The 23457-nt window shown below is 39.6% G+C and overlaps 1 pseudogene; it reads right to left on the reverse strand.

The window, feature by feature from the left end:
• Positions 1-15719: 15719 nt before the first annotated feature.
• On the reverse strand, positions 15720-16987 carry Rplp0-ps10 (ribosomal protein lateral stalk subunit P0, pseudogene 10; annotated as a pseudogene).
• Between the last annotated feature and the right edge of the window lie 6470 nt (positions 16988-23457).

The following is a 23457-nucleotide window of genomic DNA, read 5'->3' on the forward strand; positions in this document are numbered from 1 at the left end:
CAGGACAGAAGTGGTCAGGCAAAGGAGCTGAGGCTTGGCACTTGAAGAGAGCCTACAGAGGCTATTGGTGAAGCCTAGTTGCAGCGGAAAACAGCAGTGTTTTGGAGACACCAGTACCATGAGATGACCACTAAGAACAGCAGCAGCAGTGGAGTATGGGCACCTGGAGCCTAGAAGACAAGGTGTGTGCTACAAAGGGCAGAGCTAGAGAAGTGACCCAAGCTCTTGGAGGACACCAGAAGACTGTGAGTGGATCTCAGACATTGGACGGTTAGAGTTTGATTTTTGCTTTTGATTGTGACTGTGCCCTGACATTTTTCCCTCTTGAAGGAAGAAAGTATTTAGTGGAGCCCACAGTTAAGAGACTTTGAATTGAAAAAAACACTTTGAATTTTAAAAGAGATTGGGTATTTTAAAGGGATTGAAAATTTAATATGTAAGAATTTGTAGAGACTGTGGGACTTTTAAAGTTTAGATCTTGGGAATGAATAAGAAAGTAAGGGTTGAGGTTTAATAATGATGTGTTTGTGTGTCAAGATGACAAGGGTCAATTGTACTGGCTGGTTTTATGTGTCAACTTGACACAAACTGAAGTTATCACAGGAGGAGGAACATCAGTTGAGGAAATGGCGCCATGAGATGCAGCTATAGGACATTTTCTCAACTAGTGATCAAGGGTGGAGGACCCAGCCCATTGTGGGTGGAGACATCCCTGGGTTGGTAGTCTTGGGTTCTATAAGAGAGCAAACTGAGCAAGCCAGTACATCCCTCCGTGGCCTCTGTATCAGCTCCTACTTCCTGACCTGCTTGGGTTCCAGTCCTGACTTCCTTTGGTGGTGAACAGCAACCTGGAAGTGTAAGCTGAATAAACCCTTTCCTCCCCAACTTGCTTCTTGGTCATGATGTTTATGCACGAATAGAAAACCTGACTAATACAATGAGTTTTGGGAATCAAACCCAGGTCCTCTGCAAGAGCAACAAATGCTCTTAACTTCTGAGCTATCTCTCTTTAGCCCACCGAGGAAGACTACTTAAACACTAGTAGTTTTTATTTCTTGATAGTGATGATATGAGCATGTCTTTGTGAAAATTCATAGTGCTGTATATAATAACCTGGTAGTTTTCTACATTTACTTTCAAGTCAAAGTTTCAAAGTTTCGTTACAAGTTCTGGGAAACGCAAATCCACTTATGTGAGAGCTGACAAGCATAAGGGTACTTCATCTACAAGAACCAATGAAGAGAACACACACAGACCCTTGGTGTTCAACACTCTCAATTCTTGCCTCTCTACCAGTTTTCTTTTAGACTTTTTTTTCCCCAGTGTGGCTTACATATCCCTTATGCATTTATAACAGAATCTGAAATAACTAATAAAAGAAGTTCGGTTTCCTTAAAAAAAAAGAAATATAAATATAGAAATTATCCAATAAAAGAAAAGAAAAAAAGAAAACCACACCAAGTGTCCGGTACAGGAAGGTACTCCACACATTTCTGAAGGAGAATGGTAAACACCAAGCTAGCCACAAACCCTTTGGTCTACACTGCCATCCGGTGTAAGATAAGCTAGGGCAATGGTAGCACAAAACTTGTGAGAATAACAAACCAGGGCCTGATTTGACTTAAGATGCGCCCCACAAAGTGGAACCCATACCTAACCCTGCATGAGTGACCAAGAACCAGAGGCTAGAGAGCCCGGGAACCTAAGGTAAAACCAAATATACTGGTCTTAAAAAAAAAAAAACACTGTGATAAAATGAATCCTCATAATATTCTCCTACGCTCATGGAGCAGTGCCTTATTCACCCATCAACAACGCTTCCTTCTGCAGGAGATGGAAATAAATACAGAGACACACAACCAAACACAGAATGAGAGAGAGACCTTGGAACACTCAGCCCTAAATGGGATGTCTCCATCAAATCCCTCCCCTCCCAGCTCAGGGAGCCCCTTGGAAGAGGAGACACAATATGAACCAAGGGGAATGAAGAAAACAGGGCCTCGAAACCAACATGAGCAAAGTTCTCACCAACTCACAGAGACTGAAGCAGCATACATAGGGCCTGCACTAGGCTGTCTATGGCTTTCAGTTTTGTGCTTTCATTGGATTCTTGGGTTTGCAAATGAGTGGGTCTCTGATTTCTATGCCTTTTCTTGGGCTCTTTTCTCTCTGCTGGCTTTTTGTGTCCAAATTCAATGTGACAATTTTTGATTTGTCTTATTATATTTAATGTATAAATAAATACAAGACCACAGAAAAACAAAAAATACATTGGTGGACATATCAGAGAGACAGGTACATCATTAGGATATGATATTGATCCTGGAGATTCTTTATTAATGGCCTTTATGAGCTGTTCCAAACTGCTGAAGATGGTTGTCTAGACCACTATTCAATTCGCATCTACATCAGATTACACCCCAAATCAGGCATTGGTTGGTTATTTCCACAAGTTTTGTGCCACCATTGGCCTAGCATATCTTGCAGGCAGGATGGCAGACTGTGGGGCAAGTTTTTGTATAGGCCTAAAGTATTATCTGATGACATTCTTAGCTCTTGGATTAGCGGAAGCAAGTTTTCTGCTAAGTTAATAGCTTCTAAGAGATTTATGTTTATTATTATTCTGTTAGTTCAGATACAGCAGGAGGCAAGGAATGGCTGTTCCAGGAGACTAAAACTAGCCCACAATAAAGCAATTAGCCTCTGAGCCTAGAAAATCCCAATCTCTCCACATTACTGAATTCCAATCAGTCCATCAGTGTACACAGACGCAGGCTCCTCCCAGAAGTGTCTCGTTCACAGCCAGACACAGCTTCTTTTAAGAATTTTCATTCACAGACCCTCCTGTTGGCCAAGTGCCACATTTTGTGAATGTAGGGGCATACATTGAATATTATAAGCTGTCTCCAAGGTAGGACCCTTATTCTTGTAATCTGATATAGATGCGAATTGAATAGTGGTCTAGACAACAATCTTCAGCAGTTTGGAACAGCTCATTAAGGTCATTAATAAAGAATCTCCAGGATCAAATATCCTATCCTATGTAGATCTCTCCCGAGAGACACAGCCAGAATACAGCAAATACAGAGGCGAATGCCAGCAGCAAACCACTGAACTGAGAATAGGACCCCCGTTGAAGGAATCAGAGAAAGAACTGGAAGAGCTTGAAGGGGCTCGAGACCCCATATGAACAACAATGCCAAGCAACCAGAGCTTCCAGGGACTAAGCCACTACCTAAATACTATACATGGACTGACCCTGGGCTCCAACCTCATAGGTAGCAATGAATATCCTAGTAAGAGCACCAGTGGAAGGGGAAGCCCTGGGTCCTGCTAAGACTGAACCCCCAGTGAACGTGATTGTTGGGGGGAGGGCGGTAATGGGGGGAGGATGGGGAGGGGAACACCCATAAGGAAGGGGAGGGGGAGGGGGATGTTTGCCCGGAAACCGGGAAAGGGAATAACACTCGAAATGTATACAAGAAATACTCAAGTTAATAAAAAAAATCCTATCCTAATATCAAAACTGTTATCCATTAATATCTAGATCTGCATAGTTATTTTAACGTGAATATTATTAAAATGTATCAAGAAGTTTTGAATCTGTGGATAAAATACTCCTAAGCTTCCTTGAACTGTGCAGAAGGATGCTGTTTCTTTGTTTGTCTGACATTATTAGTGTCTGAATTAATAATTAAGGATAAGAAGAGCATATGCTGTACAGGTTCAAAGCTCCAACTACTGTTATTTTTTCCCCAATTTCAGCAGCAGTGTTATCAGGCGCTTTAGTTCATAGACTTACTGCCTATTTTCCTATATCTTAAAAGAAATGAGGCTAAGAGCCAGAATGCTCATAATCTTCACACCTGGAAGCAAGAAGCGGAGAGCTGCCAATTGGAATCCAAGGTGATCCAAATAGCAAGTCTCCGACCAGCCAGGACTGTTTAGCCTGACTGTCCAAACAATTATTTAATTGGTTAATTTTAGCCAAGGTATTTGATCTTTTGCTATTGAGTTGCAAGACTTCTCTGTGTGCTCCAGGTAATAATCCCTCCTCTTAAAGAATAAAAAGTGATTTATAAAGGAAAGACGTTTATTTTTCACAGGACTGGAGGTTATCATGTCTGAGATTAAGGTGCCAGTATTTAGTGTGGAAGTGTCCACTGAGTTCTCACATGGCACATGTCTAAATGATAAGATAGATAGATAGATAGATAGATAGATAGATAGATAGATAGATAGATAGATAGATAGATACATAGATACATAGATACATAGATACATAGATAGATACATAGATAGATACATAGATAGATACATAGATAGATACATAGATAGATAGATACATAGATACATAGATACATAGATACATAGATACATAGATAGATACATAGATACATAGATGATAGAATATATACATACATCTATGTGTATATATGTATGTGTGTGTATTTGTCATGCAGTTCTGTAGTAAACTGCTTTAGAAAAGTAGAAGTAGTAGGTTCTTCTCTAGGTGCTATGTCCTCACCAGCCCCAATGATCGTTAACTATGTATACAGAAGCAGAGAAGAATTCCCTCCTATTGAGCTGGACTTAACTCCAATTAGGTGGCTGTTGGTTAGCCCCAAGATATAAAAGTCACGATTGCACCTTTAGAAATATCTTGCTGTGCTGGTGATTGCTGTGGTTCACAGATGTTATAGCTGGATTGAACTACTGATTGCTTTTCTCTGTGGGCAGCTTCTGAGTCTCCTTCTAATACTTAACGACTTTTTGAGATATAACCTGAGAGCCACCAAAGCGGTATCTGTGATTCTATGACTCATGTTAAAATAGTTCATTGTAATTCTCCCTCAGAGACCCACATGTACATTTGGCTGTATGCTCTTTACCTTGATGCTTGGTTCTTGAGAGCTTTTTTTAAAAACATTTTTTTAATAAAATCACAAACTATTTTAAACTGACTGAAATGTTTTGTGCACCAAAGTGAGGAATTCCAGTTGGGCCTGAGTCAAGGTCTCTAAAAGATTAGATGAACTCTTCAGAGAACTGAGGGTGACAGCATCGAGTTGTATCTTTGTCCCTTACCACTAACAATGTAAGCAACAGTTTTGTTCATATATATATATATATATATATATATATATATATATATATATATCTTTATTCTTAAATCCAACTTTATTCTTATAAAAATTTTTATCTTGTTTTATTTAAAATGTATATAATGTGTGTGTCCATGAGTGTATGTGCACATGTGTGTGGAAGCCATAAAATAATGTTGGACCCTTTGGACACAGAGTTGCAAGAAATATTTGAGGAAGACTCAGTTTGGTATCCAAACTGGTCTCCATGATTAGTCATCAAGTTCTCTTAAAAACTGAGCCACCTCTCCAGCCCATCAACACCATTTGAAAAAGGCTACATCATTTTCCTGCTGGTTAGTCTTAATGAACATTTTGCAGGTCATTTGACTGCTACACTCATATGTTTAATGTTGCTGCCACAAACTATGTGAGGAAAAATACATGTATTTGTGTCACACCTTAAAAACTGAGAGCCCAAGTTAAGGGAGCCTCTCTATTCAGCCTCTGGTAAAAACATCTTGGTAGATGATGTAGAGACAGACACTTGGAAGCTGCCTTTGCTGAAGAGCATGGTCTCCACACTGTGTCAACCTGTTCTGCCTTCATAGTACCACTTTTTTCACTTGCAAAATCTGAATGATTCACAGGGATGCATGAATAAAGAAAAAGATGTAGAAAGACTTGGTTTTGCACCTGTCAAGGAATGGGAATATTAACAAAGAACACCACACAGCTGGGAATAAATCCTTCATCTCCCAAACTCAATTTTCAAGATTTACTTTTATTTTTTTTTGTTTTTTTTTTATTAACTTGAGTATTTCTTATATACATTTCCAGTGTTATTCCCTTTCCGGGTTTCCGGGCAAACATCCCCCTCCCCCCTCCACTTTCTTATCGGTGTTCCCCTCCCCATCCTCCCCCCATTGCCGCCCTCCCCCCAACAGTCTAGTTCACTGGGGGTTCAGTCTTAGCAGGACCCAGGGCTTCCCCTTCCACTGGTGCTCTTACTAGGATATTCATTGCTACCTATGTGGTCAGAGTCCAGGGTCAGTCCATGTATAGTCTTTAGGTAGTGGCTTAGTCCCTGGAAGCTCTGGTTGCTTGGCATTGTTGTTCATAAGGGGTCTCGAGCCCCTTCAAGCTCTTCCAGTTCTTTCTCTGATTCCTTCAACGGGGGTCCTATTCTCAGTTCAGTGGTTTGCTGCTGGCATTCGCCTCTGTATTTGCTGTATTCTGGCTGTGTCTCTCAGGAGCGATCTACATCCGGCTCCTGTCGGTCTGCACTTCTTTGCTTCATCCATCTTGTCTAATTGGATGGCTGTATATGTATGGGCCACATGTGGGGCAGGCTCTGAATGGGTGTTCCTTCAGTCTCTGTTTTAATCTTTGCCTCCCTATTCCCTGCCAAGGGTATTCTTGTTCCCCTTTTAAAGAAGGAGTGAAGCATTCACATTTTGATCATCCGTCTTGAGTTTCATTTGTTCTAGGCATCTAGGGTAATTCAAGCATTTGGGCTAATAACTCACTTATCAATGAGTGCATACCATGTGTGTTTTTCTGTGATTGGGTTACCTCACTCAGGATGATATTTTCCAGTTCCAACCATTTGCCTACGAATTTCATAAAGTCATTGTTTTTGATAGCTGAGTAATATTCCATTGTGTAGATGTACCACATTTTCTGTATCCATTCCTCTGTTGAAGGGCATCTGGGTCCTTTCCAGCTTCTGGCTATTATAAATAAGGCTGCGATGAACATAGTGGAGCACGTGTCTTTGTTATATGTTGGGGCATCTTTTGGGTATATACCCAAGAGAGGTAGGTATAGCTGGGTCTTCAGGTAGTTCAATGTCCAATTTTCTGAGGAACCTCCAGACTGATTTCCAGAATGGTTTTACCAGTCTGCGATCCCATCAACAATGGAGGAGTGTTCCTCTTTCTCCACATCCTCGCCAGCATCTGCTGTCACCTGAGTTTTTGATCTTAGCCATTCTGACTGGTGTGAGGTGGAATCTCAGAGTTGTTTTGATTTGCATTTCCCTTATGACTAAAGATGTTGAACATTTCTTTAGGTGTTTCTCAGCCATCAGGCATTCCTCAGCTGTGAATTCTTTGTTTAGCTCTGAACCCCATTTTTTAATAGGGTTATTTGTCTCCCCGCGGTCTAACTTCTTGAGTTCTTTGTATATTTTGGATATAAGCCCTCTATCAGTTGTAGGATTGGTAAAGATCTTTTCCCAATCTGTTGGTTGCCGTTTTATCCTAACCACAGTGTCCTTTGCCTTACAGAAGCTTTGTAGCTTTATGAGATCCCATTAGTCGACTCTTGATCTTAGAGCATAAGCCACTGATGTTTTGTTTAGGAAATGTTTTCCAGTGCCCATGTGTTCGTGATTCTTCCCCAGTTTATCTTCTATTCGTTTGAGTGTATCTGGTTTGATGTGGAGGTCCTTGATCCACTTGGACTTAAGCTTTATACAGGCTGATAAGAATGGATTGATCTCAGAGACAGGAGATGGAGAGAGGGGAGAAACCATGGCAGGTGATATTAAGATTCTGCTCTGTGTATTTACACGTTGTTATCAATGTTCCTAAGGGATGGATGGTACTGGGCTTTGTATGTTTAAGTGGGCAATTATATCTTACCAATTGGGTCAAAGATTATTGTGTTGTGTTTTCTTTTATGTGAGGGTTTGAGTATAGGAAAGTGTGTGGCGACAAGAGACACTGGGCTGCGGAGGAGGTGATGGGCAAGAATCCACTAGTAATCCTGAGAGTTGAGAGAAAGTTTTTATTTTCTAAGTAAGAGAAGGCCAGCGCCATGTTAAGTCATGTGATATCTTAATTGGGGGTGGGGGAGGATTCAAACAAAGAAATGGGGAAGCCACCTGGCCTAGCAGGCTGTAGGTCCCCTGCTGTGTGAGAAGTAATGGCAGATCTGAGAGTTAGAGGTTAAAAGCTGCTTTTTAAAGAAAGTTGTTTAGAAAGTCTTTCAGGATAAGCAGATTCTTTTTAACGTGGGCTCCACTGGAATTTTGGGTTGAAATCCTAGTTAGACAAGCTACTTCTTAATTACAGGTATTATTAAAAGGTGATTGAGTTTGTTTTTAGAAAGAAGAGAATAAAGAGATTACCTGAATCAGGTGGGGATATTCATCCACAGTTCAGAACTTAGATAGGGAAAAATTAGACACTAACTCCAAGTAGAGAGTTGTGATGAAATGTCTGTAACACCAGGGAGCGTGAATGCAGGCATATATTGTAGAAGTTATTAAGGTTAAAGAAAAATATGTGGCTCCGGGTAGAGAGTTTGACAGATTGAGATATTTTGGGCTAAAGTCCTGGTTTGATGTGTTGCTTATTGATACTGGAATTGATAAAAGTTATTTGGTTTGTTTTATGAATTACCCTGCTAAAGGCCATATGGCTCGTTGATGCCAGCTAGCGAGGGTTTATGGTTATTTTTGATATTTACTACAACAGGAAGCTCTAAGTCTCTTAACATGGGCTCCACAGGAACTTTGGGATAATTTCCTGATATCACAGAGTACAAAAGCCTATCAGGCTCATTGTTTAGCTTACTTCCTTTTTTTTTTCAACTGCAATGACAATTTATTTTTTTGTTTCATTTTTAAAAAATGTTTTCTTACGTTTATCACAAAATAATCGATATGACCTTTATAAAAATGATTTCTTTTTCAGATTTTACATGCATTTTTTCTTGAACTGCATCATCTGTTGCATCACCTAGAAATGGAGTTACAGACAGCACGAACGGCCTTGTGGGTGCTGGGAATCGGAAGAGCAGCCAGCCCCCTAAACCTAGGCGCTACCTCTCTAGACTCCATCTCTGAAATAGGATGTTCTCTTTTTTTTTTTTCAGTTACTACTGTACTTTTTTGTGTTCAACCAAATCACCATGTTACAAAAATAGCAAGCTGCCATAATAAATAATAAGGCTCCTCTATCCAGCACCAGATAGCATCATTTTACTTTCAAGCCTAGAAATTGCACACTTGTATATAAACCAACCGAAGATGAGGATTGAGAGTTCATCTTGGTGGATTTTTCCTTTGATGAATATGAAGTGTCCTTCCTTATCTTTTTTGATGACTTTTAATTGAAAATTGATTTTATTTGATACTAGAATGGCTACTCCAGCTTGCTTCTTCTGACCATTTGCTTGGAAAGTTGTTTTCCAGCCTTTCACTCTGAGGTAGTTTCTGTCTTTGTCTCTGAGGTGTGTTTCCTGTAGTCAGCAGAATGCAGGTTCCTCATTGCGTATCCAGTTTTTTAATCTAGTCTTTTTATTGGGGGGTTGAGACCATTGATGTTGAGAGATATTAAGGAATAGTGATTATTGCTTCCTGTTATATTCATATTTGGATGTGAGATTATGTGTGTGTGCTTTTCTTCTCTTTGTTTTGTTGCCAAGACGATTAGTTTCTTGCTTTTTTCTAGGGTGTAGCTTGCCTCCTTATGTTGGGCTTAACCATTTATTATCCTTTGTAGTGCTGGATTTGTAGAAAGATATTGTGTAAATTTGGTTTTGTCATGGAATATCTTGGTTTCTCCATCTATGTTAATTGAGGGTTTTGCAGGATACAGTAACCTGGGCTGGCATTTGTGTTCTCTTAGGGTCTGTATGACATCTGTCCAGGATCTTCTGGCCTTCATAGTCTCTGGTGAGAAGTCTGGTGTGATTCTGATAGGTCTGCCTTTATATGTTACTTGACCTTTTTCCCTTACTGCTTTTAATATTCTTTCTTTATTTTGTGCGTTTGGTGTTTTGACTATTATGTGACGGGAGGAGTTTCTTTTCTGGTCCAATCTATTTGGAGTTCTATAGGCTTCTTGTATGCCTATGGGCATCTCTTTCTTTAGGTTAGGGAAGTTTTCTTCTATGATTTTGTTGAAGATATTTACTGGTCCTTTGAGCTGGGAGTCTTCACTCTCTTCTATACCTATTATCCTTAGGTTTGATCTTCTCATTGAGTCCTGGATTTCCTGTATGTTTTGGACCAGTAGCTTTTTCCCACTTTACATTATCTTTGACAGTTGAGTCGATGATTTCTATGGAATCTTCTGCTCCTGAGATTCTCTCTTCCATCTCTTGTATTCTGTTGGTGATGCTTGTATCTACGGCTCCTTGTCTCTTCCTTTGGTTTTCTATATCCAGGGTTGTTTCCCTACGTTCTTTCTTGATTGCTTCTATTTCCATTTTTAATTCCTTCAACTGTTTGATTGTGTTTTCCTGGAATTCTTTCAGGGATTTTTGTGATTCCTCTCTGTAGGCTTCTACTTGTTTATTTATGTTTTCCTGCGTTTCTCTAAGGGAGTTCTTCATGTCTTTCTTGAAGTCCTTCAGCATCATGATCAAATATGATTTTAAATGTAGATCTTGCTTTTCTGGTGTGTTTGGATATTCAGTATTTGCTTTGATGGGAGAATTGGGCTCTGATGATGCCATGTAGTCTTGGTTTTTGTTGCTTGGGTTCCTGGGCTTGCCTCTTGCCATCAGGTTGTCTCTTGTGTTACTTTGTTCTGCTATTTCTGACAGTGGCTAGACTGTCCTATAGGCCTGTGTGTCAGGAGTGCTGTAGACTTGTTTTCCTGTTTTCTTTCAGCCAGTTATGTGAACAGAGTGTTCTTTCCTATCTACTGGTCTTCAGCTGTTCCTGTGGGCGTGTGTCCTGAGTCCACCAGGCAGGTCACTTGGAGCAGAAAAGTTGGTCTTACCTGTGGTCCTGCAGCTCATGTTGCTCGTGGGGGGCTGCTTTTGAGCTCTCGGTGAGGGTGGCAACCAGGAGGGCCTGTGCCGCCTTTTCTGGGAGCCCCCGTGCACCCGGGTCCCAGACGGCATTAGGTGTTTTCCTCTGGAAATGTGGGCCGAGTGTAGTCTCTTCTGGCTTCCCAGGTGTGTCTGCCCCTCTGAAGGTTTAGCTCTCCCTCCCATGGGATTTGGGTGCAGAAAACTGTTGACTGCGTACCTTCAGGTCCGGGTGGTGTCTGGACTGCCCTGTAATTCCTTAAGGGAGTTATTTATGACCTTCTTAAAGTCCTCCATCATCATGATAAAATGTGATTTTGAATCTAGATCTTGCTTTTTGGATGTGTTTGGATATTCAGTGTTTGCTTTGGTAGGAGAATTGGGCTCTGATGTTGCCATGTAGTCTTGGTTTCTGTTGCTTGGGTTCCTGTGCTTGCCTCTCGCCATCAGGTTGTCTCTCATGTTACCTTGTTTTGCTATTTCTGACAGTGGCTTGACCCTCCTATAGGCCTGTGAGTCAGGAGTGCTATAGACCTGTTTTCCTGTTTTCTTTAAGCCAGTTATAGGAACAGAGTGTTCTGTTCTCAGGCCTGTAGTCATTCCTGTCCACTGGTTTTCAGCTGTCTCTCTTGGCAGCAACCAGAAGGGTCTGCCCCTCCTTCTCCTGGGTCCCTGTGTGCAGGTGGCCCAGATGGCACTAGGCATTTTCCTCTAGAGTCAGAAATGTGGGCAGAGAGTAACCTCTGGTTTCCCAGGCATGTCTGCCCCTCTGAAGGTCTAGCTCTCCCTCCCAGGGGATTTGGGTGCAGGGAGCTGTTTGACCAGGTCCTTTCATATCCAGGCACAGTGAGATTCATCTTTCTTATTAGATCTTTAAGACTTCCATACAACTTGTTTAATCATATTTACTCCCTCTACTTTACATCCCTTCCCAGCATTTTACATGTAAGATCACATCATCTGTGAGCAGATACAATTTCATCTCTTCCTTTCCGTTGGGGATGTCATCTGCCTCTCTTTCTGTCCTCATTACTCTGGGCAGCATTCCTAGTATTGTGTCAAATCAGAGATGATGGTGAAACTTGTCATTTTCTATCTTGTTTCTGACTTTAGAGTAAACACTTTCAGCTTCTCACCATTCAATATGGTGTAAGCTATGAGCTGGTCATGTGAGATCTTTATTATATTCTTAAGGTCCTACTTTGTTGAGTGTTGAAAATTGAAAAGTGGTTGAACTTTGTAAAATGCTTCTGGATTAATTGACAGGATGCTTTTTCTTCTTCATGATGGTTTTGTTCTTTGTCTTGTCAATATGGTATGTTACATAGAGTTTTTCATTTTAAGACATTTCATTGTCTTAAAGATGAATGCCACTTGGTCATGATTTAAAATATTGATGCAAACACAGCTTTCACTTTAAAGGGAGTAAGAAACTTTATTCTGAACCCAATATAAATTACTGTGCTCAAAAAACATGGAATTAGATTACCCGGAATAACAAGGTCTACTGTGAAAGTGGTTACAGGAACTTTTTATAGTCATAGAGCAATAGGAAGCTGTAAATCAAGGCATTCTCAAAAACATTGATTGGAATATCAGGCAGTTGAGTTCCAGAAGGTTGGTGGAAACTCTGAAAGGTTTTAAATGTCATTTGATGCCTTTTTTTAGTTTAGGAGTTGATGGAAGCCAGTACTCTGTTAATACCTTCCCAATGCTTCATCTGATAGATGAAAGGATATTACTTAGCTACAGGGGTAGGAAATGCATGGGCATTGAGGGGATTAATAATAGCCAGAGATAGTTTTGCATATATATTTGCAACATTTTACCTTGCTACAATCACACATTTCTAATCAATTAGTCTTATAGAATTTATTAAAGTCATTTGTGTGACTTTTTTTCTGGGAACTTCAGTTCACCACAATCCTGTTAACACACTATTAAATTTGCTGTACTGTATTGTGTTGAGGATTTTCTCATAAATATTCATCACAGATGTGGTTCTGCAGTTTTCAAGTAGCATTTTTGTCTGGCTTTTGTATCAAGATAATACTGGCCTGACAAAATGATCCTGGAAATTTTTGGAACTATTATAACCAGCATTTTTAAATAAAGAAAAAGAATATAATAAATTATGTAAAAGTACATTGCACACATAATAATTTTGTGAAGCTTTTCTTTCCATTGTAAAAACATGGATATATGCAGGTGTTTGTGTGTATGTGTTGGGTAATATGTGTAAAGTGTTTTGATATGAAAAATTACAGTTTTAAAAGGAGAGTTTGGGGCTAGAAATGAAGCTCAGTTGGGAGAGCATTTGCCAGGTTTGATCCCAAGCACTCTATAAAGTAAGTGCAGAGTTATATACTGTGTAATTCTAGCATTTGGGAGGTAGAGTTAAGAGAATCAGAAGTTTAAGGTCATCCTTGGCTACATAAGAAGTTCAAGGCCAGGCTGATCTACAGGATACCATCTCAATAAATGAATGTATAAAAAGGTTAAAGTTTTGCTGGTATATGGTCATCATGACTGAACTATATCATGACTGAACTATTTGTATTATAAAACCTTGTTCTAGAAATAGGTACCTGATGCCATTCTACACATTTGCAACATGAAGAGATGTCTAATAATTGAATAAGTTATCTATGTATGTTTTAAAATACTATAAATCTTGTCTGGAGAGATAGTTCAGGGGTCCGGAGCAGGATTTGCTCTTGTAAAAGAACTGGGTTCAGTTCCTAACACCTACATGGAGATCCAGTACCCTCTTCTGGCCTCTGTGGGCACCAGACATGCATGTGGTATATAGACATGCATGCCAGCAAAATACCTGTATGCATAAAATAAATACATCTAAAATAAGATTATAAAGCCAGTCAACCTGCTTGGAGACCATAGATCTCCTGTACAAAGATTCTATTTAAACGGAAGCTAAGTCAAAACCATTTACCTGAGGAGCTGTTGTATTCAGGATGACAATGAAACAATTACAAAGTGCCTAAAGCAACCCTTCATTTGAAATGTATTTTGAATCTTTTCAGCAGTCCAACCAGATTTGTCGTTTAGCCACTGTATGCCCAGTGTCTACAACAGTCCTTGTCATAGATGATCAATCATTATTTCTGAATGCCTTAAGTACGTTTTAATAAGACCATTCAATACAAAATTTAAATAACGGCAGAAGTGCTTTCAGAAAATAAATCATAAAGAATTGCCACATGAGCAGTATTAATAAAAATGTAGTTTGCCAGGTTTTCTTCATTTTAACATTTGCGTTTGTACTTTTCTCTTTTTTTTTCAGTCTGTTCATTAATTTAGAACAATTGACTTAATATTATTAATATTCATCTTAATAATAAGATGAATAAATAGGCAGAGTTTCTAAGCTGAAGGTACATGCATGATTACTTTTTATGATCTCTGATTCTATAAAGAAATTAAGTCCTAGAGGGATGCCCAAGTTTCATGGACATAGGGAGCTTACATAGCTTCGTATAACCCAGTTCTACTATTCCAAAAGTAGTTGAAATGGCACAAGGACTATAAAGTCATCATCGACTACCTTGAATTGAAGAGCATTTTCTAGGGCTGGCAATGATGCTTAGTGAGTAAAGTCACTTGCTTCTGATCTGTGACTTGACTTTGAAGAGATAGAAGAGCTTGTGACTCTAATCAGAGATGTATTGTAATGCACCAATTTACTATAGAATGCTTCCTGGGGAAGCACAGGTATGCCTCAATTTAAAACAAGAAGCAAGAAAAATGGCGGATATTTAAGAAATGAGCACCTGCTGGCTTCTTCTTGGGGATTTAGAAAAGCTCCTCAAAAAAATTATGACATCAGACTGCAAAAATAGAAAAATATATGCATGGGTGCTGAGAGAATTGCTTCAGCCTTTTTCCTGAAAATTAACGTTACTAAGATTCCTGTAATGTTTAGCCTTAAGGGACTGAAAAGCTGTAGTTTCTGTATTTTGATGGAAAGCCACACATGGTGGTGAGATCTTAATAAATAGTAACACTGATGTTCTGCTCCACAAATTCTCTCAGCAAATTAATATTGTTTCTTCTGACATTCATACATGTTCCATAGAATACATGAAGAGGCACACACACACACACTAAATAAATAAATGAATAAATAAATAAATAAATAAATAAATAGGATAAATAATTGTAATGAAAACTCACCAAACTTTGCAAACCCTTAATGCCTTAATGCTGTGGTCCTCAACCTTCCTAATGCTACAACCATTTAATTTAGTTCTTTATGTTGTGATGACCCCAAGCATAAGATAAAATAAATTCCTTTCATTGCTAGTTCACAACCACAATTTTGAATCATAATGAGTTAGGAATCAAGAAAAAAGTGTTGGAGAGATGGCTCAGTGGTTAAGAACACTGACTGCTCTTCCAGAGGTCCTGAATTCAAATCCCAGCATCCACATGGTGACTCACAACCATCTGTAATGGGATCTGATGCCCTCTTCTGGTGTGTCTGAAGACAGCTACAGTGTACTTATACATAATAAATAAATAAATCTTTTTAAAAATGAGGTATGAGTCATAATGTAAATATCTTTGCTTTCTGATGGTCTTAGGCAACCCTGGGTGAGAGGGTCATTAGACCCCAAAGGGTCACAACCCACAGGTTGAGAACCATTGCTCTAATGTTTCAGCATCTGTAATGTGTGTCTTTAAGTGCATATTAACTGCTTCTCTAATGATCCCTATGCTCTTTTCAGGGATGTGGCCTTAAAACTTTTTCACTTCCATTTGCATAGCATATAAATAAAGGTGCCATTTCATCCATTTAGCAGTGAAAGAATTGACAACTCAATGAAAAAGACTCGTGAGAGAGCAGGAAGTCATTGAAGAGGAAAGGGCAGAAGTCATAGGATTCATCTGGAAATTCTGAACAAATAGCAAATGCAATGAATCACATATCACCAGAAAGTGCCATTAAAGTAAAGCGAAGATAATATTTTTTGAAGAATTGCATTCTTTTTTTAAAAAAGAAGTTAACCTTTATTTTCACCTTTCTCAAATTAAGCTGGCTGAATCGGTTGCTTTGGAGAGATTAGTCAAAGAGACATACCCTCATCTGATTCATCCAACTCTTCCTTAACATCAGCCTTGGCTGGGGCAGAGGAAGCAGGAGCAGCAGTAGTGGTGGCAGCCACAGATACAGATGGATTATCCAAGAAAGCCTTGACCTTTTCAGCAAGTGGAGATGTGTACTCAGTGTCTACAGTCAAAGCCAGGACCCACTTGTATCCATTGATAATGGAGTGCGGCACTGAGGCAACAGTCGGATACCCAATCTGCAGAGAGACACTGGCCACATTGTGGATCCTCTCTAGGAAGCAAGAATACGGGGTCTGCTCTGTGATGTGCAGCACTTCAGGGTTATAAATGCTGCCATTGGGGTTGGGGATTTAGCTCAGTGGTAGAGCGCTTGCCTAGGAAGCGCAAGGCCCTGGGTTCGGTCCCCAGCTCCGAAAAAAAGAACCAAAAAAAAAAATAAAATAAATGCTGCCATTGTCAAACACCTGCTGGATGATCAGCCCAAAGGAGAAGGTGGAGATTGATATTTAGCATGTACAGCAATGTGGCTTCACTGGCTCCTACTTGGTTTCCAATTTTTATCAGTTGCACATCACTCAAAATTTCAATGGTACCTCTGGCGATTTTAGTAGTGATGCCTAAAGCTTAGAAGAAAGAGGTCTTCTCAGGCCCCAGGACAGTGTTTTGAGTTGGCGCAGTGACCTCACATGGGGCAAAGGGCACCAGCTCGAGCAGTAGCTGGCACCTTATTGGCCAGCAGCATGTCTCTAATCTCATGAGGTCCTCCTTGGTGAACACGACGCCCACATTCTCCAGGATGTGAGGCAGCAGGTCCTCCAGAACTGGGTTGTTCTCCAGGTGCCCCCTGAAGGCCTTACACATCATGGCGTTCTTGCCCATCAGCACCACAGCCTTCCCTCGGAGGGGCATGCAGATCTGCTGCATCTGCTTGGAGCCTACATAGTCCATTCCCACAGTGAAGCATTTTGGGTCATCATCCAAAAATGGAATGATCTTAGGAAGTAGTTGGACTTCCAGCTTGCCCTATCTTCCCTGGGCATCACGGCGGTGCATCAGGGATTGGCACACAGGGTTTAAAGTTGACATCACTCTGATGAGGACATCTGGCAAGAGAAGAATTGCATTCTGCTGAGGTAGTTTTTTTGAAATGTCTGGTATTCTCAAGAAACTCCTAGGGATATAGTAGACCAACACTTATGTTTCTATATAATTCATGATCAGGTGCAAAATGCTCTGAGCTGACTAAAGAAAGGCTAAACTACTACAAGTTCAATGACTTTCCTTTCTGTTTCTGTAAGCATCACAAGATTTTAAAAAGAGAATTCTGGGAAGATGGCTCAGTGTGTAAAGTACTTGCTGAACAAGTGTGAGGACCTGAGTTTGGATCTCCAGTAACCATATCAAAAACTAGACCTGGTAGCCATTCTAGTCATGAGGATGTGGAGACAGAAGGAATCCCAGAGACTTTCTGGCCAACCTATCTAGATAAATCAGTGAGTTCTGTTTTTAATAAGAAAAAACTGTCTTAACAGACAGTGGTGAGACATACCTTCAATCCCAGCGTTGGGGAGGTAAAGACAGGTGGTTTTCTGCAAGTTTGAGGCCAGACTGGTGTACAAAGTGAGTTCCAGAACACCCAGGGTTAAACAGAAAAACCCTCTCTTGAAAAACAAAAAAGGAAAAAGAAAAAAATGCGTCAAAAAATAAGCAGTGGGTAAGAAGACAGCTACAGTTGACCTTGACCCTCATATGTGTAAGTATACAGGTCTATGGGCATGTTCCTATATGTTAGAAATTTTACTTCTTCTGCTTTTTAAAATATATCATAGATGGTAGACCTTTTCTCAAACAGATTAGACAGATAGGGGCAGACAGGTAGACAGACAAACAGACTAAGCAGCCCATTCTAGCTAACTTGGCAATCAAACTTAGTTTAATGAGGAGTATGAGGTAATTTTCAGAAACCGCTGGACGACACGAAGGAAGGAACTGCAAACTAAATTATTAGGAACAAGCTTCTAAGCCTTCGACTCTAGCTTGTTGGAGAAACTGCTTTTGATTCAGGCTGCCAGAATGAGGCTGCTGCTTCCCTAATTTTGATTTAGCTGTCTTCATAATTGGAAACAACTTTGCTGGTCTATTTGTGAGTCTCTTCCTCTTTCCAAATCACACACCAGCAAAGCCTTAGGTTCAAGGAAGAAAAATAAAGAACTTAGCAGAAATTATGTTGGCTGGGTATTTTAAAAAAAAAACAATACTCTACAGTTCTGTCATATCTACTTTTTGCCTTCCTGTCTAAGAAGGAGTGTTTCTACCCCTTTTTAAAGTGAATATTTTATACTCTGTGGTGGATAATTTGCTTAAATTTAATTTTTAAAATAAATACATAAAATATAAATTGTAGACATTTAATGAGTGCACCATGTGATATTTCAGTGTGTGTATATGTCTGCCTGCCTGTCTATCTGTCGGTGTATTGTGTAATTTTAGAATCAGGTCTTCTCAAACCTCTCAGTGTATGATTCCATCAACTGTTAAATTTTTGCTTTGTTTTATTGAAACAGAGTCTTATATAGTTCATGCTGGCCTTTGTAACCCTTAAAACAACCTTGAACTTCTGATCCTCCTTTTTCCACCTCTCAAGTGCTAGGATTACAGGTATGTGCCACCACGAAACCCTTATGCAGTACTAGGTATCCATGCCAGGGCTTCTTGAACGAGAAAGGATCACTCTATCAACTGAGCTGTATCCCCAGCTGCGCCCATCAGCTCTTCCTTGCTCTATCTGGTCTCAATCTCTACTACCCACTTTCCAGAGGAATTGGTTACTTTACTTGTTGCTGTAATATAACACTTGACAAAAGCAACTTAGGAAGGAAGGTTTTCTTTTGGCTCATAGCTCATGAGTAGGTCCATCATGGTGGATTAGTCATGAGGCTTAAGGCAGATGGTCATGTATGTCTTCAGTCAGAAAGCAGAGGAAAAACTCTGCTGCTCATCTAATTTCTGTGGCAGCCCATGAAATGATACTAAAATGATCCCTTCAAGAAAGATCTAGACCACCACATTAATTAAGCCAGCTAAGGGTCTGAGTCCTAAGAAAAAGAGGATGAGTCCTATTTTGCCTGCTTTTGGGACCCTTGTCCTCTCACTGGGTTGCCTTGTCCAGCCTTAATATTAGAGAGGTGCCAAATCTTATTGCACCTTGATATGTCATTTTTAATTAATATCCCTGGGAGGCCCGTCCTTTTCTGAAGGAGGAGGAAGTGGAGGAGATGGCAGAAGTAGGGGGCAGTGGTAATGAGGGGAAACTGGCTGGGATATAATATATAAGAGAATAAATTAATTTTTTAAAAGAGTATGAGTCCTTTAATTTTGGCTGGTGACCAAGAGCAAGTGAATGCCTCAGAGTCTTTTGTTAACAAAGCCCAAGGATACAGCATTTTTTAGAAAGCAAAATCCCACAATTACACCAATGTTAGATAAGTCAGAATAACCTTGCCACCTGTGTTTAGGCAGAACAAAGTAGTTATTTCAGAAACAGCATGGCAATTTTGATTCATACCATTTTCAGTTATTTTAGTTTATATTTAGTTTGTATAAATATTCATTATTTGGGTTAATTCATTTGAACCATCATCAGGATCATTGAAATCCCAAATATGTTGCTAAGGCAAACAAACATGGCTGTTGTGGGATAGAGGGCTAAGAAGTGTCTAAGCAACCATGAACTGGAGTCAGGACAAGATGGTGTTACCTTAGTTACTTCATTCTCCCATTTCTTTTAATTACTTTCTCTTTTTTTGTTTGTTTTTTTAAAGATTTATTTATTTATTATTTATAAGTACACTGTAGCTGTCTTCAAACATACCAGAAGAGGGCACCAGATCTCATTATAGATGGTTGTGAGCCACCATGTGGTTGCTGGGATTTGAACTCAGGACCTTTGGAAGAGCAGTCAGTGTTCTTAACCACTGAGCCATCTCTCCAGCCTTCAATAACTTTCAAATTCTTGATTTTTATAAGGCAGCAGACACTGGATAACAATAAGTTAATTAAGCAGGGTCCTATCACTTTCGGAGTAGAAGAACAAGGGAGCCCATGGGTCGTGGACTAAGGTAGTAAGCCACAGATTCAAATCAAACTGGCTGTGCAAACAGAGATTGTTGGCCTTTTTATTTATTTATAAGAGTCAACTGACACTTGGATGCCCAGTTAGGCATAACTCATTAGTCAGATAATTTTAAAAAAACTTATTATTTTTATATACAGCACAGCTAGTAAACTTTTGTGTCAGAGTCCTAAATGAAGAGCCATTGGGGCTAGCCCTATAGAAAGCATTATGGCTAATGTTACCATGAGTCCAAAGAGAAAAGGGAACGTCATAATCCCTAATTGTAAATGTCCACTGTTGAATTCCTTAAGCTCTACCGTGCAGAGATCCACGGCTTTCAGATTTATAACTGGAGTAGGACAGGAGAGCTGGCCCCTGTTGTCTTCAGAAGATGTAATCCACTGCACCTATCTTCATGAACAAGTTTCATAGGGATTTTGCCTTTATTCTTCCCAGACACCTTGTGTTACCACTTAGAAATGAAATGGCTTAATCACATGTTAACAGTACATTTAACTTTTTGAGAAATTGCTAAACTAATTTTAAAATTTGACTTTCTTGGTGACTTTTCTTATTACTGTGATAAAAATACCTTCCCAGAAGCAATTAAAGGGAGAGAAATCATTCCAGATCACATTCCAGGGGCACAGTATACCGTGAGAAATAAAGGAAAGCAACGGTTGCTTAAATACAACAGTTTAGCAGAGAGAGAGACAGACAGACAGAGAGAGACAGACAGAGACAGAGACAGAAAGAACAATGAATCCATGCATGTTCAAGTTAGCTTTTCCTTTTTTTACAGTCAAAGATCCAAGTCCCAGGAAACAATGCCACACAAAGTGAATGGGTGGATCATTTCACCCCTATTAACTTTAACCAGGAAAACCACACACAGGTTGCCCAGAGACCTGTCCCCCAGGTGAGTCTAATCCTTATCAAGTTGACAACTGTGACTAACCTTAACAAATCCACCCCTTGTCAACTTGATATCCAAACATATCACTTAAATTAAAAACTTTCCACATTTTGTTCAATGTCTTCTGTTTATTCCATAGTGCATAATACAATCCAACTTCAAATGGTCCCTAAAAACCCTCACACTTCAAGAATTTAAAGTCTCTTAACTGTAAGTTCCTATAAAATAATTTTTCACAAGTTATATACCTCTAACATATAACACGAACAAATATTCCGATTCCGTACTGGAAGAATCACACATACAAGAAATAATCACACCAAACCCAGCGTGGAAAACATAAGACCCGGCAGTTGCACGCCCAGCATCAGAATGAAATCAACTGGACTCCAAAAACTTTGGTAGCCATGAGTCTCCCGCTCTTCTGACCTCAGTATACAGTTTCTTTCCTAAGCCTGGTCCATTCCATACCCACAGCTCTCCACCACACATATCTCATGGTCTTGACACTGTCAACATCCTGCTGTCTCCACTGAAATCTAGGACTTACCCTCACAGGGTCAATAGTCACCTCTCAAGGATTCAATGCGAGAACCCCCAACCCTGCCACACATTATCTAGCTTCAGATTCTTCTGAGATCATAGAGCAAGACTCCAGGAACTCCTCAATTTGTATCCTCTATGTCTTCTTTTTTTGAAACGGTATCCATATTTATTATATTAGAACACTATATCAAAATTAATTGACATGAATATTAGTAGTAAGTACAAATATAATGTAGGCAACAACATACTATATATGAATATGTAAATGGATAATATAGAGCCCAGAAAGCCATGTAAATGTCTTTCTTATTTCATCTGTATGTGCTCATTCCTATGTAAACACACACACACACATGTCACTGGGCTTTGATATAAAAATTATATGCTAAGAGTCCAGATACATCAGTTTTCAATCCATTATATCTGGCTCTAATTTATTTAATGTCTTGTGATCACTTCTTTTTTTTGTGGTTTGAAGGTCAGGCTTTAATAATTACAAGAAAAACTAAGTCCATATAAAACGAAAGCATGAGATATGTTTTTTTAAGGGTAGTCTCATGACTATGTATGTTTCTTTTCACTTGTGGTACTTTGGACGGAGCTCATGGTCCCACACATGACAGGCAAGAGGTCTTCTGAGCTCTATTACCCTCTCTATGTCTTCAAAACCAGTCCCACATGGATGATACTGGCAAGTTATACTCTAGATATAGTCTGCCCCCCATGAACCACTGTTGCATCAGTTTGTCCTAAGATCTTGTCCTCAGACAACTTTCCTACTGTACTAGTAAAGAGCTTCTTACTAAGTTTTGATTGTTTTATTTATGTATCACATATATGTTTTGTTATATATACCAAATGTTTTCTTCTAATCTATACTTCTTTCACCCTATGAAGAATATGTTTTAGAGACTAGAAAGATGAGTCAATGGTTAAGAGCACTGGCTCCTCTTCCTAGAGCTCCTGAGTTCAATTCCCAGCAACCACATGGTGACTTACAACCATCTGTAATAGGATCTAATGTCCTCTTCAGGTGTGTCAGTGACAACATATTCTTATACATAAAATAAATGCATCTTTAAATATATATATCATAACAAACCTTTAAAATTTTATTTTAAAAAGCATATTTGTGTTTTTTCATTATTTTACCATATTTTTGAGAGATTATCTCACTATGAAGCCCAGGCGCTCGCTCTCTCTCTCTCTCTCTCTCTCTCTCTCTCTCTCTCTCTCTCTCTCTCTCTCTCTCTGTGTGTGTGTGTGTGTGTGTGTGTGTGTGTTTTAAAATTTCATTATATTTTATTTATTTGTATGTATGCTGGCAAACATGCATACACATATGTGCTTGCTTATTGTTACAGCACATTGTATAGAGTTCAAAAGACAAATTGCCAGACTCAATTCTCTTGCCAAGGAGATCCTGGGAATAGAATTCAAAGAATCAAGCTTGACAGCACCAGCCCCTTCTTCCATGTTTTATAGGTTTTGTTCGTGGAGTTATGTTAAAAGTGTGCTCTTGGAGCTGGAGAGATTGCTCACTGGTTAAAAATACTGGCTGCCACCAAAACTAAATACGATTGATGAAGCTAAAACATGCATGCTGAAAGGGACTGGATATAGATCTCTCCTGAGAGACACATCCAGAGCATGCCCAATACAGAAGTCAATGCTAGCGGCAAATCACCAAACTGAGAATAGGACCCCTTTGGGGGAATTAGAGAAAGGATTGAAAGAGCTGAAGGAGCTGGCAACTCCATATGAACAACAATGTCAACCAACCAGAGCTTCCAGGGACTAAACCACTACCCAAAGACTATACATGGACTGATTCAGGGCTCCAACTGCATATGTAGCAGAGAATAGCCTTGTTGGGGCACCAGTGGAAGGGAAAGCCCTTGGTCTTGCCAAGGTTGGACCCCCAGTGCAGGGGA

The sequence above is a fragment of the Rattus norvegicus genome, chromosome X, assembly GCF_036323735.1.
Source record: "Rattus norvegicus strain BN/NHsdMcwi chromosome X, GRCr8, whole genome shotgun sequence".
Classification (NCBI taxonomy): domain Eukaryota; kingdom Metazoa; phylum Chordata; class Mammalia; order Rodentia; family Muridae; genus Rattus; species Rattus norvegicus.